The 19,778-nt window shown below is 40.2% G+C and overlaps 1 long non-coding RNA gene across 4 annotated transcripts; it reads left to right on the top strand.

Annotated features, from left to right (window-relative positions):
• The first annotated feature begins 6,098 nt into the window (after positions 1 to 6,098).
• On the top strand, positions 6,099 to 18,878 carry LOC139753787 (uncharacterized). 4 transcript variants are annotated; one of them, XR_011713769.1, is made up of 3 exons: positions 6,099 to 6,294; positions 8,386 to 8,495; positions 17,052 to 18,878. It is a non-coding gene; the product is annotated as an uncharacterized lncRNA (long non-coding RNA). The 4 variants fall into 4 exon arrangements; XR_011713770.1 differs by lacking the exons at positions 6,099 to 6,294; positions 8,386 to 8,495 and adding an exon at positions 15,104 to 15,340; XR_011713768.1 differs by lacking the exons at positions 6,099 to 6,294; positions 8,386 to 8,495 and adding an exon at positions 15,325 to 15,444.
• Positions 18,879 to 19,778: the final 900 nt, after the last annotated feature.

The following is a 19,778-nucleotide window of genomic DNA, read 5'->3' as shown; positions in this document are numbered from 1 at the left end:
ACTGATGAAATTCAACCTGAAATGACGTAAATTAATGAGGGTGGGACACTTAGAATATAATTCAGTATGAATAACTTTACTCACTGATATATATGATAGTGAATAGAGGATTTGTTTATCACTGAATGATTAGACATCACTGAAATATGTGGTTATTGACAAAGGAAAAATGTACCCCATTTGTTAATGTCATGTTTAGCTTAGCAGCTCGATGTATGCACAATTGCCCTTAATGCTTTCAACAAACGATTTCATCATATGACTGTCGCTTGGAAGATAATGATGGATCGTGATTCTTAGGAATGTCGCAGAAGGCTGAAGTAAATCTAACTTGGTCCGCAGCAGATGATGAACTTGACTGTTTGGATGATATATTGCATGAGAATGTGGAAGCTACGTGATATAACATGGGGGTTCCCAGGCTGAGGAGTTGGTATTGATGAGTGTGGCTGGTGGTGGCAGAGTTGGCTGAGATAACCCACAGTTTGAGGCTTCTGGCTGGCTTTCTGCACCTTGCTCATCAATCCTTCCTCATCCATTTTTCTGCTGCTTCCATTATCTTTATTCATGCCTCACTTAGATCTAGAAATGGCTAGTTCTGCGCCTTTCTCTTGGGGTGGTGGAGTTAAAAGAATGTAATTTGCTTTGCTAGTATGATACATTTTCTGTTCTAGGCCAAATTGAAATCCCTATATTGTTAATCTAATGAAGGAAATTAGAACCTACGTGTTGATGATGTTGATGATGTTTGATGATAGAGTGGCAGATATAGGGTGTTTTGGTCGAGGTGGTGTGCAAAGTGAGAGGGTTAGGGAAAATGATTTGGTAAACAGAGAAGAGGTAGTGAAAGCTTTGCGGAAGATGAAAGCCGGCAAGGCAGCAGGTTTGGATGGTATTGCAGTGGAATTTATTAAAAAAGGGGGTGACTGTATTGTTGACTGGTTGGTAAGGTTATTTAATGTATGTATGACTCATGGTGAGGTGCCTGAGGATTGGCGGAATGCGTGCATAGTGCCATTGTACAAAGGCAAAGGGGATAAGAGTGTGCTCAAATTACAGAGGTATAAGTTTGTTGAGTATTCCTGGTAAATTATATGGGAGGGTATTGATTGAGAGGGTGAAGGCATGTACAGAGCATCAGATTGGGGAAGAGCAGTGTGGTTTCAGAAGTGGTAAAGGATGTGTGGATCAGGTGTTTGCTTTGAAGAATGTATGTGAGAAATACTTAGAAAAGCAAATGGATTTGTATGTAGCATTTATGAATCTGGAGAAGGCATATGATAGAGTTGATAGAGATGCTCTGTGGAATGTATTAAGAATATATGGTGTGGGAGGAAAGTTGTTAGAAGCAGTGAAAAGTTTTTATCGAGGATGTAAGGCATGTGTACGTGTAGGAAGAGAGGAAAGTGATTGGTTCTCAGTGAATGTAGGTTTGCGGCAGGGGTGTGTGATGTCTCCATGGTTGTTTAATTTGTTTATGGATGGGGTTGTTAGGGAGGTAAATGCAAGAGTTTTGGAAAGAGGGGCAAGTATGAAGTCTGTTGGGGTTGAGAGAGCTTGGGAAGTGAGTCAGTTGTTGTTCGCTGATGATACAGCGCTGGTGGCTGATTCATGTGAGAAACTGCAGAAGCTGGTGACTGAGTTTGGTAAAGTGTGTGGAAGAAGAAAGTTAAGAGTAAATGTGAATAAGAGCAAGGTTATTAGGTACAGTAGGGTTGAGGGTCAAGTCAATTGGGAGGTGAGTTTGAATGGAGAAAAACTGGAGGAAGTGAAGTGTTTTAGATATCTGGGAGTGGATCTGGCAGCGGATGGAACCATGGATGCGGAAGTGGATCATAGGGTGGGGGAGGGGGCGAAAATTCTGGGAGCCTTGAAGAATGTGTGGAAGTCGAGAACATTATCTCGGAAAGCAAAAATGGGTATGTTTGAAGGAATAGTGGTTCCAACAATGTTGTATGGTTGCGAGGCGTGGGCTATGGATAGAGTTGTGCGCAGGAGGATGGATGTACTGGAAATGAGATGTTTGAGGACAATGTGTGGTGTGAGGTGGTTTGATCGAGTGAGTAACGTAAGGGTAAGAGAGATGTGTGGAAATAAAAAGAGCGTGGTTGAGAGAGCAGAAGAGGGTGTTTTGAAGTGGTTAGGGCAAATGGAGAGAATGAGTGAGGAAAGATTGACCAAGAGGATATATGTGTCGGAGGTATGAAGTCAGTTAGCTTTGGGTGTCAGGAATGAACTTCATATACATAAACACAACATTTTTATCAAGTATAGTATTCGGTATCTGATGGATTTTGAGTCAAGTTCTCTCTCTCCCTCTCACGCTAGCCTTACTTCAATGCAGGATTCCGTCCTAAATACTATGTAGACTCTCTCTCTCTCTCTCTCTCTCTCTCTCTCTCTCTCTCTCTCTCTCTCTCTCTCTCTCTCTCTCTCTCTCTCTCTCTCTCTCAGACCAGGTATTTTTGTCCAGCATCATAGAGACCACATAATTACCTCAGCACTGTGGAATCTAGTGTTTACCTAAGCAAAATTCTTCTACCTCTCAGTTATCATCGCGACTTAGCTCCTCATGTAGTTATCATCCTAAAAGCTCATTTATCTGTAATTATCCGGATGAGTATCCCCTTTCCCTTGATCATCATCTTGACTTATACCATTCCGACGTCCTTCTTTCACCATCGAGCTTTTTTAGTCATACCTTTGTCTTCAGGCATCATCCCGACGTCCTCTCTACTCTTGAGCATTACTCTAATCACACCTCCGTCCTCAGTTATCATCCCGTTTCACCTCCCTCCCGTGGTGTTGTTAATAATTGGTCACTGTCGAGTCGCCTCGCCCCCATCTTGCGCGACTTTCACTGTCATTACGGTGATCGTTGCCTCATCGAGATGGTGTGATAGGTGCCTTTCTATCTCAGCATCCGGGAGGAAGAGCTCTCCACCCACCACGGACTGTGACGAGAAGACATGAATAGAATAGCCGTGGCGACATTTGCATGAACGTTGCTAATCCTCTACCTGCATCCCCTTTGCTTGATATATCTCAATATGGTCCCTCAACCAAAACTATCTCTAACAACTATTTATAACTCAACCTTGTTTTCCTCTCTGTCAACCTGATCAGTCTATGGCTATCTCTCCCACTGATAAAGCCTATCACCTATCTCTTTCTTTTCTCCTTTCTTCATCCTCAGACCCACTCCACTCTTGTGCACTTTTGCGCCAGTAAAGTGTTCAATTAGCTCCAGAGCGCTGATTGATATTTTGTTTTTATTATTTGTGTGTGTATTCTTCTTTCATTTGCGATGGCCATGATTAAGACGTGTCTGCCCTTCCCATGTCGGTTAACGTAAGGAAAAAAATATTGGAAGCTGAACAGTTATCTCTGAAACAAGGCGTTGAGATCAGTTAGGTTACCCGGGTATTGAACGTGTTATGAGAGCAGTGTAGACGATTTCAGGTGCTGTTATCATACAACAATCTTTAATTTTTTGTGTGTGTACGTGTTATTTTCAGAAATTTAAACAATGAATTCTAGGAATATTATATTAGTGAAAGTTCTGGCATCGGTGATTTAGCTATAATATGAATGTGAGATACTTCATAAACGAGGGTTGTGATTTGCAAACGATCGTTAGTGGTTTGTGATGGTTGTGGTGTGGGGGATCCCAGGGTGTGGCTAGTGTGGGCTGGTGGTGGTGGTGGTGTGGTAAGACCCGGGGTGTGGTTGATGATGGTGGTGGTGTGGTAAGACCCGGGGTGTGGTTGATGATGGTGGTGGTGTGGTAAGACCCGGGATGTGGTTGATGATGGTGGTGGTGTGGTAAGACCCGGGGTGTGGTTGATGGTGGTGGTGGTGTGGTAGGACCCGGGGTGTGGTTGATGGTGGTGGTGGTGTGGTAGGACCCGGGGTGTGGTTGATGGTGGTGGTGGTGTGGTAAGACCCGGGGTGTGGTTGATGGTGGTGGTGGTGTGGTAGGACCCGGGGTGTGGTTGATGGTGGTGGTGGTGTGGTAGGACCCGGGGTGTGGTTGATGGTGGTGGTGGTGTGGTAAGACCCGGGGTGTGGTTGATGGTGGTGGTGGTGTGGTAGGACCCGGGGTGTGGTTGATGGTGGTGGTGGTGTGGTAGGACCCGGGGTGTGGTTGATGGTGGTGGTGGTGTGGTAGGACCCGGGATGTGGTTGATGGTGGTGGTGGCGTGGTAGGACCCGGGGTGTGGTAGGACCTGGGGTGTGTTTGATGATGGTGATGGTGTAGTAGGATCCGGGGTGTGGTTGATGGTGGTGGTGGTGTGGTAGGACCCGGGGTGTGGTTGATGGTGGTGGTGGTGTGGTAGGACCCGGGATGTTGTTGGTGAGGGAAGAGGTAGAAAGGTGGTAAAGGTAAGAGGAAAGAAAAGATAACAATGACTGCCGTTGTGTTTGCCTGTGCTGTTATTGTTGTTATTATCAGTGTCCTTCCTGTTGACCTGCTATTGTTAGTGTTGATACAGTCTCCATCACCCCTGCATACACCCTTCACCTGCACACACACACACTTCACCTTGCATTCACCCTTCACCCTGCACACACCCTTCTCCCTGCACACACCCTTCACCCTGCACACACCCTTTACCTTACACGCACCCTTTACGTGCTCCGTGATTTACACAGTTCGAGGTTCGCTATCATTACCTTGCCAGGTGTGATGCGGGTCCTCACCGGTGAAACTACATTCTTCTATAATCCACCTCGTAACTACCGCATCAGAGATCGGTAGGTCCTCGTAAACGACACCGACGGAATGTGGGGTCCTCCTCAATTACCCTCCCTCCTGACAGTAGGGCTTCTGGGGTGATTTGTGGGTTAAATGTCAGACCCCAGGAGGGCGGGGGAGAAGAAGCAAGATTAGCTAATGGCTTGGTGGGGGTGGGGTTTGGGATTGGGGGTAGGGGTGGGGGAACAGATGTGGGTGGTGTAGGGGGGGAATCCTTGGGGTAGGGGGGTGCGGATGTCGGGAAAGACGACATAATTTTAGAATATTTTCCGAAGCAAATTATCGAGGAAATTAGATGTCTTGGTTAGATAATCTTGGAGTAGACTCGAGGATTATCGGGGTCTGACATCCTTCGTCAGGCATTACTGACGTCTGGGCTTAGCCAGGGTCGCGTGTTATGTTCCTGTGATCACTGTACATTCTGCAGACGTCATCATCATGTTCAACACGTGTTAAGCCTGGTGACCCTCATGTAAAACAGCCAGGGGGTTGCTTACTTACGGCAACTCTTTCTCCTTCTTTAAGTAGAATTGAACGAGTGTTTTACGATAGGTCTTTTTGCAGACACATTTTCTGTTAAGAAAATGATGATGTCACATCATAACGATGGTATGATAATGATACTAACACTTCTAAAGATACTGAGAAGAAGACAATAGACTTAATAATAATAATGATAATAATAATAATAATAATAATAATAATAATAATAATAATAATAATAATGATGATAACGTTTACACGGAAATATTGAAGCTTTTAGAAAACGAATGAGATTAATGTTGACCACTGATTCTATAAAGGAATACAAGGCCAAATATGCAGTGAACACATATATGATCATAGCATTATTTGTTCCAATCTTATCTCGATTGGTGGTTCCAAAACGTCATTGTTGTCCTGAATGGCTCCTGGCAGTTGACATGTCCCGAGACCGGAAGAACCAACCATCAAGGAATGCATCAGGTGTTTCCCAACGGACAGGTTCGTCATTCATTCGCAGGTGCCCTCAGCTGCCATGAGAGAGAGAGAGAGTGTGTGTGTGTGTGTGCGGAATGTTACATAAATACCTACAGTCCCCGTGAAATATACCTCATTCACTACCTCCTCAGGTCACGGAGAGCAGAACTGGAGTGTTTTGGCAAATGTATGTTTCCTTCAGCGAAGACTTTATGTCCTGGAGATGTTGTATAAGACCCATAAATTCACAGAGGCACTTCATTACTAAAGCCTCTTTCGTGTAGATCAAACATCCAACATGGTTGCCAGGCCAGACAGATTCAGCGAAGCCTTTAGTTTATTATTACCGCCTTACTCGCTCCTTCCCGCTACAGGAGTGAGATCGGGTGGGCGCGTACAACGGTGCGTGGCCAAGCCCAACCCTGGGATTGGTGCCGGGGCTCGAACTCGCGACCTCCACTTCACCCCGGGACACGATTTCACCACCTTCGTCGGGTTTTAATTGCTAAGTCTTCGCGGGATCAACGTCATCTTCAGGATCTTGGGCAACGGAACGCGACCTATCCTGCAGCCAGGTTGGTAAACATCATCAAAGAAAACTGGATTTCATTTTTCCTTTTTGAGTCTAGTCAACTGTAAAGTTCTGAAAATGTCTTATTCTTTAGGCCTGATTATGTTACTGTGTTTGATTACTATTTTTGAGTTGCAGGAAGAGAGGTTTACACTCGTGTTGCCCCTTCTGTTAACCTTCCTCATATGTATCTTGTCTTTATTCTTCCATTTCAACATTTCAGGGAATGAGTCAAACGAAAGTGATGAATTCAGGGTATCTTTCGTTAAGACTCATCTCATGAGTACTGTTTACAACACTAATACAGACAGTTCTTTCAGTATTAGGATAAGCTTTCTTTCTCGTTCACCAATTCATAAGACTTAACCAATTGTTCTTTCAATCAATATTCACATAATGAGATGATGTCTAGCATAATCGAATTTTTCAATTCACTTTCGTCAGATGTTAAGATTATTTCTTAACTTTTCCTACATCAGTATCCTCTTTCTGTTATCAAAAAAATTGGTGTAGGAATTTTCGTCTAGCTTTGACGCCATCGTTCTGATGTATTTTCATTTTCCTTCTTTTTGTTATCGTTTTCTGTATCTTGAAACTGGAATGTGTTTTTATTTGACTGTAATCCTAAACTTTCACCTCACAAGTTGCATCATCCGGTTTTATTTATTAAGTACAACACCCGTCCCTGAGGATGGAACACAGAAAACTACCTTGTTGAGTGTACCAGCAGCCCACCTCTGTCCTAAACGCATGGTGTTAAGGATAACATTTCCGTACGACTGGTTTCACTGGTGAATGTAAATGAACTTGTAAAAGCTTTGTATAAGCTATTTCTGATCCAGTAACTTCTACCATCAATATTTACCTCTAAAATCCTTAAAGAAATTAACAAGGTCATTGATGTCTAGCGATTAAATGAACAGTATCATTGGTTTTTTTATATAAAAAAATAATTCAAAGTAATCACGATTCAAATCACAATTCACTAATGATCTTACTAACATTTGATTGAGTTTCCCCTAGATATTCTCATTTTCTTTAGTTTTACTTTTAAAGAAAACTGTTACAATCGGTAACTACACAACAAGTTTTTTAATCAATAATGATGATGGAGATAAAGCCTTGCAATAAGCATTTTTTTCTAGTATACTTTTGGTATTTGAAACGTCTTTGTTTCCTTCATTTTCATTCTATTTCTAAGCAAATTTTCCTTTATCTTTGTGTTATTGACTGTTTCAGCAGAAAAATCTTTCATTCAATATTATCACCAATTATTAACAATAAATACCAGGAGCATTTGATTATGTTTCCCCTAAAATCTTTTCATTTTCTGTCATATACTATTTAGAGAAAATGGAATTAATGGCTAGCTACAAAGAAAGTCTTTTCAAATCTGTAATATCTGATTACGTCCGGCCTAATGTCACCCATTTCCATTAGTATTGCTGAGGTTGAGGAAAGGTTGACTACTCTGCATATAATTCGTCGACATTTATTCAACACATATTCAATGGATTTTCTGTTCCTACTATAATTGTTTCTTCTATCACCTACAATAAAACGCGGTGTATTCTTTAATGAATCAGTCTCGCTTCTCACTGAAGCATATTAATAAATGTCTAATTCAGATCCGCATTCTTATTAGCTTTGACTTTATTATGGAGTGTTTAGTGATTGTTTCCACCAGGGTAGACTGGCTGGTGGGCCATGCAGGAAATGGGTTTCAGACCTTACAATTGACCTTCACAAGGTGTTGGTCTCTCGGTGATTGCCACAAATATCTTACCATTTAAACAATTGGATCAGCATGAGAGACTCTTATCTTAAATACAAATCATCAAGAATTTCTTATGAATTTGCAATACACGATTTAAATCATTATACATCCAATAGTAAGTCAGTGTAAAATGACGTGTTTATGAGGATTTTAGTTCACTGCCTAACACGGTTTTATCTACAGAAAAAAAAAATAACATACATGTGAACAGTTATAAAGGAAATAACTAATGAGTGCCTTCAGCCGACTATAGACATTATGTGAGATGTGATTAATAACGAATTATATAAATCGCCGTTGTATCTCCATCTTTGGCAGGTATTGTAAACATTAAAGGCACCAGAGGCAGCTTGACCCTCGCCATCGACTGACCGACCGATGGAACCCGACTTTCGACTTCATGTTGTCGTCAGGAGAAGGAGGAGGAGGTGAGTTGCCGACTCTCTCTCTCTGTCTCTTTCGTTACCATTTCTACTCATGGTAGATTTGATTAGAAATTAAGCTGAACTCGCACAAAACCATCAGTCAAAATTTTATGGGTAACTGAAATACACTTAGAGGTTTGGCTCCGTATTCCGTAAACACGTTCGTGTTCGTGGACAATATTCCAGACGGACTAATCAATATAACTTCAGAAAAAGTAATTGATTAATAACAACACACCCGACGGAGACTGATGTACGAAAGTCGTAACGGGGGAAAAGATTAAGGGCTCATTTCACTACATCAAGTGGTATGACGTATGGGATAAGGCTGCCATGATAATAGCAGACATTATTTTTTTTCTGCTTTAAGATCCAAATTTCGTATGGCCACATTGCTTGCAGAAGTAAAGTATTCAAGTTATTATAAGTAGAAATCAGGTACGTCGATAAAGCCAGCCGAAATATGTAGTAACCATTACTGTAATACTAGAAAAAAATAGCAAATCCTGATTTCCTGCAAGAATGGTGCGAGTTCGTTCAGCTGACAATTGTGGACTTAAGAGATGATGTTCTGTTTATATAGCAGATGGAACCAGTCCATTATCTGGACGGGGGAGGAAATGCCGTCAGTGAAAGTGATGGCCAGAATCCGACCTTGGGAATCAGAGAGAGAGAGAGAGAGAGAGAGAGAGAGAGAGAGAGAGAGAGAGAGAGAGAGAGAGAGAGAGAGAGAGAGAGGTGGACAATCAGTTTCACTTATTTTCACTTGCCGCGTTACGCGCTTTCCCTCCGTTTTCTATCGCTTCTCAAGGACCTTGGGATGCGGTACGTGGGCTATACTGTCCTTTCTAGTGCTAAGAAGGACCTCTCACCGCTTTCAAATTGCTTTCATGTTTTCACTTTTCATTCACTTTCCCTCTGTTACTATGACACCCTAGCGATCATGCTGGTCCTCAGGATGTACAGAAAGTGATGCTGAATTTTGCCTTAGTTACGTACGTACGTATGTATACACAATATGTAACTTACGTGGCCATTCACAATTAATTCATCTTATGTATTACACACACACACACACACACACACACACACACACACACACACACACATACGCGCGCCAGAATTAAGAAAGCTTGATTACGGTGAAGAGTCACAGGCCATAGATTTGTCCACCCTGGAAGATTGAAGTGTGAAGTGTGACTTGATCAAGGCCTTAAAGTTTTATCATTCTTTCTTTTTTGTAAACTAGTTTTATCATGTCAAAATGAACGCTTCTGGAAGTGATCGAAAGACAGAACCAAAGGACATAACAAGAAGCTAAGCAGCAATTACCTTGTTAGAACATATTCAAAGAGTTACTTAAATATTATAAGAGTAAGCGATAAAATTGTTATGGCTGGCAGCTTGTAGAAGTTTTAAGATGTATGTGGTAGAGAAAGTCCAAGAGATGGGGCCTAACGATTGTAGAACTTTTCCCCCACATAGTACAAATGAGTAATTAGATTAAAAACACAGAAACGTATATGGCAAACCCTTGTCCAGAAATCAATAGTCGATCAAAGATTTAATCGCTGAAACCAGTTACATCTTACATCATCAGCTTTTCCTCCTTGTAGCCTTATATTCACCTGTGCATCACTGGTGCCTGCCTCTGGGTCGAGAATATCCTTATTGTTATCGCCAAGATCACAAAGATCATTCCCAACGTAACTAGAAAGACCTGTTCGAGTAGTAACACGACTCTAATAGATTTTTATAGAGCTTAGGGAGGGAGTTGGCTCCTCAAAGTCCAAGTGAAGTGGTCTGGCCTTAACGCTACAGAGAAATGAGTACTTTTAAATTGATTTGATAAAGAGTGGAAGGTGTGAGGTTTCTTGATGTTGAGTACTTGAATACCACAGCCTCTGGATTTCTAAGATAGAGTGACTGTTACTGCTGTTACACTCTTCGGAGTAGATATCTCTAGGTTGAGAGACTTTGATTATATATATTTTAAGAGGGAGTTACATGAGCCCCACAGCAATGGTGCGAGATGTACGTGTGAAGCGACATCACAACAGCTGTAGACTGATTCAGTAATTCTAAGTGGTTCAGGATACCTTGTTGAACTGTTAGATGAGAAATGGAAGAAAACAGTAGCTAGGGATTACTAGAGATATTGTTGACGAGAGGATGTGAGTGTATCTTTAGCACCTACGTATCCATAATGGGAACAAATGAAGACGTTCATAGATGGAAGTGTCATCTGCCGTCTACTTGACTCTTGCAGGGTTTACGTTGTGGCTCTTTAAATACAGTGTGCCCTCCCCCCCCCCAAAAAAAATGTACTAACTTTTTGACACCCTGTAACTCACTGAATTTTTTTCAGGATCAATTTCAATTGTATCTGAAAAAAAAAAATATTCAGTGAGTTGTAGGGTGCAAAAAAGTTAGTACATTTTTTTTGGGGGGACACCCTGTATATGAAGGTACTGGTCCTCTATGTTTCCATAAGATTACCTGCGCTTTCGTACAGTTATGTGTGTGATATTTGGTTTCATTTTTACTGCTCATTTGTGGTAAATGATTGTATATATTTCTTTCGTTTACTTTATACACCCATCGCTGTGTGAAGTAGTCAATCTCATAATGGATTTTCAGGTCGATGAGTCTACCCATTTTTCTGGGATTGTGAATTGATAATTGGAACACTTTCTTCGGATAGGGAAAGACAATGAGTTGATGTGGAAGGCCTGGGAAAGACGCATTCGTCGGGGATAAAGAAGAGGAAGGAAGGGACGGAGGTACAGTGAAAGTAAAAAAGAGAAACTCAGAATATGTGAACGCTTGATCCATTTCTAAGACAAAAGAGAATGGAGACTCGGAGAAAATGGAAAGAGAGTTGTTGTTGGTAGAGAAAGGGACAACTTGACCTGGATTTAAGTCTTCCACGCGAACGAGAGAGCTGGAGAACCGTGAGCGAAAGTGAATGAAAGGGAAGTCAAGGAGAAGCGAAGGCCACTCATATTGAACTTTCATTTTCCCTTGAGAAGGGAAAGGCTTGAATTTTCACTTTCAGTAGCGAGTGCCCCCGTATACCACAATGGACTTACCCCTGTATAAGTTTGAGTGTTTTAGACCAAGAGAGAAAGATTTATGAAAGCTTGGAACATGAGTGAGACGATAAGAATGGAAAGGAGAAATTTAGTCAAGCCGGATGTAGAGTTGCTAGAGAAAGGATAATGTGACCTGATATTGAGAGTGAAAGTCGAGAAAGCTCGATATATCCCATGAAGGAAAGTGGATATGAAAGGGAAAACAGGCAGGAACGTAGACCCCGATGCCACTTTCACTCCCTGTCTGTCACTTTCAGTTTCTTATGAGGTGGCAATGCCTTCCATGTCAGTTGGCACACCGACTTCCCCTGTACCAGAATGGACTTACTCACGTGAGAGACAGATAAACAAAGAGATGGACAAAGAGAAACAGATTGATAGATGAATAGATGGATAGATAGATAGACCGAGAAACAGACAGACAGACAGATAGATAGATAGACAAACCGATATGCATTTATGATTCAGTCATACATACATACATACATACATACATACATATATGCATACATACGTACATACGTACATACATATATCCACACATACACATACATAAGATTAATGAGAATGTAATAGGAAAGAGTAAGAGACATAAACAGACTGCAGACAGACAAGCAAACGGATGAGGAGAGAGAGAGAGAGAGAGAGAGAGAGAGAGAGAGAGAGAGAGAGAGAGAGAGAGAGAGAGAGAGAGAGAGAGAGAAGAATGAATTAGTTTATTAATGAAAAATAGAGAAACAAATTGAAAGATTTAAATAGAAAGAAAGAAACTGAGAGAAAAGGAGAAAGAGCCAGACAGATATGTTTATGTTTACGTCACTACTGAGACAGAGAAAACGGAAAAGTGAAACTCAGAGAAAACGGGTATGGCGTTGTTTTCGAGAGAGAGGACAGGTTGACCACGAAATTGCTTCTGAAAGTCTTTAAGAAGGACGAGAGAGCCAGAGAACTCTTGAGAGAAAGTGAGTGAAAGGGGAGGAGAGTGGAAGCGAAAACACTCGCTCAGTCGCCTCTTTACTTTCACTCTTTGGGGAGAGAGTGGTCGATTTGACGCTGCCAAGACTCTGGTTGCCCTACACCAAAATGGACTCGCCCAGGTATGTGTGTGAGAGAGTGGGAGTGGAGGAGAGAGAGAGAGAGAGAGAGAGAGAGAGAGAGAGAGAGAGAGAGAGAGAGAGAGAGAGCGTCACGTACGTAACTGCACGAAGTAAGGAAAACGCAATCATGAAACTCAGAGAAAACGGGAGCACCGTTGCTTCTAATCGAAAAGAAATAGGACATTTTGACCTGAAAGCTGTGGCTGAAAGTCCTCAAAGAGAGAGAGAGAGAGAGAGAGAGAGAGAGAGAGAGAGAGAGAGAGAGAGAGAGAGAGAGGCGGGAAAATCGTCGAGTGAAAGAAGAAGAGCGTAGAAAAGAAATCCGGTGATCCGCCCACAACTTTCACTTTCTTCCGTTGAATGGAAAAGCTACGCATTGATAGTGGAGACGGAGAAGACCCCTGACCGAAATGGACTCACCCGAAATCATGTACGAGAGAGAGAGAGAGAGAGAGAGAGAGAGAGAGAGAGAGAGAGAGAGAGAGAGAGAGAGAGAGAGATTTGAAAAAGAAAACGTAAATATTAATTTCAGAGAAAGCGCTAAACAGTGATGCAATTGATCAAAAAAAAAAAGGACAGTTTGACCTTGAATTGGGTGATGAAAGTTCAGGAGGAGGGACGAGAGAGAGAGAGAGAGAGAGAGAGAGAGAGAGAGAGAGAGAGAGAGAGAGAGAGAGAGAGAGAGAGAGCTGAAGGAATCCATGGGGGTAAAAGTGAGTGAAGTGGGGGTGAAGGAGGGAAGCAAGGCCGCGCAATCTGTCCACTACTTTCACTCTCTCCTGAGGAGAAAGATATGGATCGATACCGCGAACGTCATCCAAGTTTCCTCCTTTGAAATGGACTCGCCCATCTGAGAGAGAGAGAGAGAGAGAGAGAGAGAGAGAGAGAGAGAGAGAGAGAGAGAGAGAGAGAGAGAGAGAGATGCAAATAGACCCTTTTTTAAGATGTTTAAGTCACGTTTAATACAATGACAAAGGGGAGAGTTGAAACTTCGAGAAAGAGAGAGAGCGAATGATAACATTCTTCGCTACAGAGAAAGGACAAGTTGACCTGAAAATTGGAGATGAAAGTCCACTAGAGGAAGGAGAGAGCTGGGGAATCTTGGGGTGAAAGTGAGTGAAAGAAGGTGAGAGGCAAGCAGAGCCCATCATCTTCCCGTTACTCTCAATTTCTCTCGAGAAGAAAGAGAGGATTGGATCGTATTTTCGATCGCTCACTCGAGAATGGACTCGCCCATGTCTCTTGTGTCCCATCCTTTGCCACAGTATTTATTCTAAACCTTCTTTCTTTGAATGTGCACGTGATACATACCATCGTTTCCCAAAGAATACCTATTACAGTGTACCGCTTAGATATCGAGGTAAATAGTTTTCGATTTCATTATTTCATAGACTTCCCCTTTGCAGAATTGGACTCACCCGTGTTTACATTTGTGGCCAAGTCCACCGCGGTGCCGGGCGGGCCACAATACATGGAATTGAGTCCAGACGAGAAGTTCTGGGTTTCGAACACCTCTTAACTTTGTCCCTGGTTGATACGTTGGTTGATTCTAGTTGATTCAAGACGTCGAATTTTGTTTTGACACGTTTATGAATGGAAATCATAGCACACAGACATTTCAAAATTGTATAATGAATAAATTTTTGTTACTTAGCTATACCATCTCTCCAGTTATTTGTGTGTGTGTGTGTGTGTGTGTGTAAAACAGTCCAGTTTGTGATATTGTAACAGTCATCAATGTGTCCAGGTTCCCTTCGCTATGCATGAGACATAGATCTCTCTTTATCTCCATGAATAACATCGGTAACTTTTAATGTTACAAAGTTGTTTAAGGGTCTGTCATAGAAGTATTTGCGTAATCTTAACCTATCTCCTCCATGAAAAAAGTAAGACTCAGGTAGATATTGGTTATGGTTCTATTTAGAACCAGACCCAAAATATATTCCATGCTACTAGTAGGTTCTTGACGTAGAACACTGGTGGTGTTATTCTTGGATATAAAGTTGGACGAGGTTGTCGGTAAGGTTCGAGTATGTGAGAGAAGTTGTCTTTTAATCTAATGTTTGTCAGACATACGTATATTGTTCAGAATTTGCTTTAATGAAAACTGGGCTTCCATAGCCACTGAATTAGATGCTTCTCATATAAGATGGTAAAAGAAGACGACGGAAGGAATGGAATACTACCTTAACGACGCTCTTACTCATTGAACACTTGCATTGTTGCTGGTGTTGGTAACAGTGGCGGATGACTCCTGTTTCGAAAGTGTAAATGGAACAGAGGAGCAATCGCTGAATTTGAGAATACAGAGTGCTATCATTGTGAGATGTACGAGGCAACGCATTAAAGGTATATATCAAGTAAAAATTATTAAGATTTTTGAATAAGTAAACAATCCCGTTCCTGGTCCAGAGGTGTGAAGCGTTCGAACAGAAGGTACGACGTCACGAAGCACTGAAGACGACACTCGGACATATTTCGATGCAGTTTTAAAGCACCTCACGAGCGGCTTTAAAGTATTTACTATCCACGTCATCACCTTTCGGCCTATCTTTACTCTGGAATCCTTCGTGAGAATTAGATGAGTTCATATGGATAGTGTTACTGCAGTGCTGAGAAAACGTATCGTAAAGAACAGTACTTCGATTCTATCGAGGTTAATATATTTCCATCTTCGGAGTTTCACATGAAGCCCTTCAACCGAGTTTACCTATGACTCGCAAAAATATCCGTTTTTTCTGTGTCATCCAAGAATTTGTGGTGAGAAGTGGCGTGAGCTGAGGATTTGTAAGCCTGATTGTCGTCAATTTTTTTCTGTGTTTGTTTAGTCAGTGTTGCTGTGCTAAACATTTTGTGTATTTGTCAATGTTTGTACCTACTTGGGTTATGTCGGGGTTTTTTTTTTTCTTTGAGGGTTTTCTTTACTGGTTGCCGGTTGGGTAGCCACGTTAGAATGTGGGTCTGAGTATCTTTTACCAGGTTTCGAATATATTTAACTTTAATATTTAGAGTGTAATTGACACTTCGGATGGTTTAGTTTAGGTTAATTTATCGTAACGTAAAATGACTGGGTATTCATTTAATTTACTGGAGTGATTTGATTTAATCAGATATAAAATACTGTTCTAGATATAATTCGATTAAGATGGATTAGATTCATTATAATGGAAAATAGGCAATGTAGGTACTACGTAAGGTTTGATATATGAAATTGGAAAATTTTCAAATCTTAGTTATTCGTATCACAGTAACCACCGAATTGACTCTTTAGTTTGACATGAAATCGCTTGGTCCTTGGCTTGTTACTTTTAAGAGATTAACATGTAATGCAGGCAATTTTAGTTTCTTTAGTAAAGTTTGTTTACTTTTCCCATAATAGTGATTGCCGTAATCGTGTGATTAACTAATAATGGTCACTTGTGTGGCTACTGTCAATGGCTTGGAGGTTAAAAAGTCTGGAATGAGTTGTACACCAACTTTTTTTGCATAGGACGTAGACACGTTATATACGAGAACTATTTTAAATGTCCTTCATCCATATGTGCATAGAATGTGTACTTATTTTTCAAAATCTTATGGGTCTCTCTTATGAGCATCATGGCAAAGATACAAACTAGAAGTGATGGTTAGACTTCAAGTGTAAAAGTTTATGAAAATAAAGAACAGAAAATTATTCGTCCAATGGTTAATAAGGATGCAGGACCAAAAGACATAAATGGAAAGGATTTTATCTGTGGATAGTGGACCAGCTTGGATAGGAGCACAATTAATGGATCCTCTGGCATTTTGAAATCGAGTAGAGGAACTTTGAGGCTATAAAAGGAACTACTGGTGCCAGAACAGGGGTAGAGTAGAGCTGGAGTGGCCGTGTTCTAAGTGAAGGTGTAGAGTCGAAGTTAAATGAGCAGTTCAACTGAGGAGATTGACAATTGAATGATAGATTATCTCCTTGAAAAAAAAGATATATCCAGAAATCATATAAACATTGTAGTGTTAAAACCACGGGATATTGAGACTTTCACTTTAAAAAGCAATATCAAAAGGCCAAGGTTCGGTATATAACCATGCTAGAAAATATTAGTTGAATGTGATTGCATGAACTCATTTATGAAACGAAAGGCTCTCTGCCAAAAATGTTTCCCCTAGACTGTACAATTCTTTTTTGAGGGGGAAATTATCCTATTAGTTTGCCTGATTTTTTTTTTTCTGAAAGTTTCTAAGAAGTCCTTGTGCCTGTTTTTTCTTTTTCATAAAGACTGCAGTTAATTTTTAGCTTCTGCTCTTTAATTCTAAGCGCCTGACTGGTACTTGTATGATCTTCGTTTAACTACGTACTGTGGTTTTAAAGTTTTTTGCTTTTTTTTCAGATGTCATCGGACTTTGGAATTGATGGAATCATCTATGTGTTTACATGGACAAGACAACCTCTTGTTACCAAATGTTCATACTTGAAATGGCGATACCAGAGCTTCACATTGGCTTTGACCAGCTTGTCTGCAGCATTAACACGTATATTAACATGGCGTTCATAAAGATCGCCAGAATTTAGGAAATCTATTATAAGTGATATTTTTCCATGATTAAATATCTTATTGTTTTGCCACTTCATGTTAATTTGTCTTGTGTACTTTTAAGTCGCAAGTTTATAAATTCATCTTTGTCGACAGTTTATTAATGCATTTTTTTTTTCCTTTTCAGGAAATTGTTCGTCAGTGTGAACAAAGTGAAAATTTTGAAATTTACTGATTCTTGTGCCTAAATGTACATATATTGTTAACTAGGTTATTGATAGCTTCAATTACTAGTATTTTCACATGTTTTATTTTCAGGCGAGCATCTGCTCCATGTATCTGCATGGCCTTGATCCAAATTATACATATAAGCAAAGGTTTTTCATATGTTTAGTGTCCATTTTGAATTTCAAAAAGGTTAGGGTTCTGATTGGCTGAATATCGACAGGAGTTGGGGTTCTGATTGGCTGAATGTCGACAGGGGTGGTTGGGATATGATTGGCTAAATGTCGACTGGGGAATGGGTTCGGATTGGCTGAATATTTACGGGCATTTGCCTTGTATGTACATTGAACATATTCATATACTTTTCACTTGTCAGACTGGTTTATTTTGATTCTTTTTATATTTTCTTAATTGTATTCAATTTAACAATTGGAATTTGTGTAGAATTTCTTGCTTATATTTGTTCCTTATATTTTTAATATTTTGATATATGTGCATGCATTTTGTCCTTTTATAAATTTGGTATAATGACTTGATATGACTTGAAGTGTTTATCATATTAAGATTTTTTTTTTTTAGAATATTTCTTTGCATTTATTATACATGTTATATCCATGACGTTCTAGCATGGACGATTTTTTATACCAATGTATGCCAGATTATGTTGAATAATTTCTTGGTAATTACTTTTTTCTTGTTTTCGGATCATGAGATGGACAACGTACGACCGACAATGAACTGCACTGCACATCGTAGCAATGAAGCCCTAATGCTTCAAATGGGATTTGGGTAGATTTTAGCTTGACATTAATCGAGTCTAGTAAATTGTTTGGAGATTATTTTTCACTAGCATAAAGAAATTGAGGCATTTAAGGGGCAAAACAAACTGGAGTTTGGCATTAGGGTGGGTTTTTGAGTGATTATATTGTAGTCAGAGTGGGTTTTGAGGAGCAATAACTGGGAATATAGATGAATCGTGGGCATAAGACGTTGTAGGAAGAAGGTTGGATTATAAAATATGAATGTACAAGATATGGTAGGTATACATTTAGGTAGGTATTAGGCGCAATGATGCAAGTACGGAAGCTAGAAGTGTTAGGTTTTAAAAACTAGTACCACATATTGTGCAGAATCTTTGCTAGACTAGGAGTAGGCAAACTAAAATTTTTGCTTTTATTATAGATCGACTTTGTACAGGTAGAAATCTATATTCTCTGATACAGAATTGTAACTTGTCAGTTTATGAAGCTAGAACGTAGTAAGGTGACCGGGAAAGTGTACAATTAGATACAGCAGTTTGACATTTTATAAACCTCCTGGTTCTGTTGTGAAATATCCTGCAAAAGGCACTAGTGATTAAACATTGGCGAGGAGTCGTGAGTGGAGGAAAGGGAAGTGCCCATCGCTGGTAAAACAAAAACCCTTTCCGTGGAATCTCTGGCTCTGATGACCCCCAGCGGTGAGGGAGGAACCCCGCACACACAACCTCCCGGTAAAGGCACATGAAGACTGTTGTAGTGTGGTATAGAACTTGTTCGGGTAACGCTACAAAGCTTGTATTTTCGTGTAGATTGTACTACATGTAATGAGTGTGTGGTAACTTGAAGTTACCCTAATATGCTAGGGTGACAATGTGTAATTACTTAAGTTTATTTTAGTATAATTTTGTGATTTATTTGAAGCTTTTACTAATAAACTAAAATTTAAAAAGACCATAACTAGTCAAACAGAATATCTGCATGATATTCTGCAATGTAATGTACTTTGGATTGTATTTTGAATAAAATAACTGTACAACTTTGATACTTTTAAAACCTAAATCTTTTTCCAGGATGATGCTGACAATGTGTCACGTAATAACTAAAATGTTTGATAATTGAAATATCTACCTTTACAAAAAAAAGCATGTTAAAAACTGCATTTAGTTAGATACCTAATTGGTAGAAACTTGAAGTTTACAGTTATGAAAATTGATTTACTATGGTTTATATTAAATACTATCAAGACTTGGAAATTGATAATTTCCAGTAGCCCCATTGGTCGAACGGACTGTCCCCAGTTTTAAAACATTGGATGAAATGGGCATCATAAATTCATAAAAATTGCCATTACCGCAACCAATTTGCTTTGGCAGTACCTGAAAATCATTGAAAACTTGGAGAAAGTCTTCAGATATTGAAAAATTTAAATGCAATATTTTCCAAAAGTAAAGGATAGTTGTGTGATGTATTTACCAAGAAGGCTCGTTTGTTGCTGATAATTGCATCGGTGAAGAGGGAAAATGGCTAATGAATTTATAAGTCCACCGCCGAACACAAGGAGTACTTTAGTGAAGCACATTTAGATAAACCAGAGAAG

This window comes from Panulirus ornatus, chromosome 15 (assembly GCF_036320965.1).
Source record: "Panulirus ornatus isolate Po-2019 chromosome 15, ASM3632096v1, whole genome shotgun sequence".
Classification (NCBI taxonomy): Eukaryota; Metazoa; Arthropoda; class Malacostraca; order Decapoda; family Palinuridae; genus Panulirus; species Panulirus ornatus.
The sequence above is the reverse complement of the archived record's forward strand: the minus strand, read 5'-3'. Positions and strand labels throughout refer to the sequence as shown.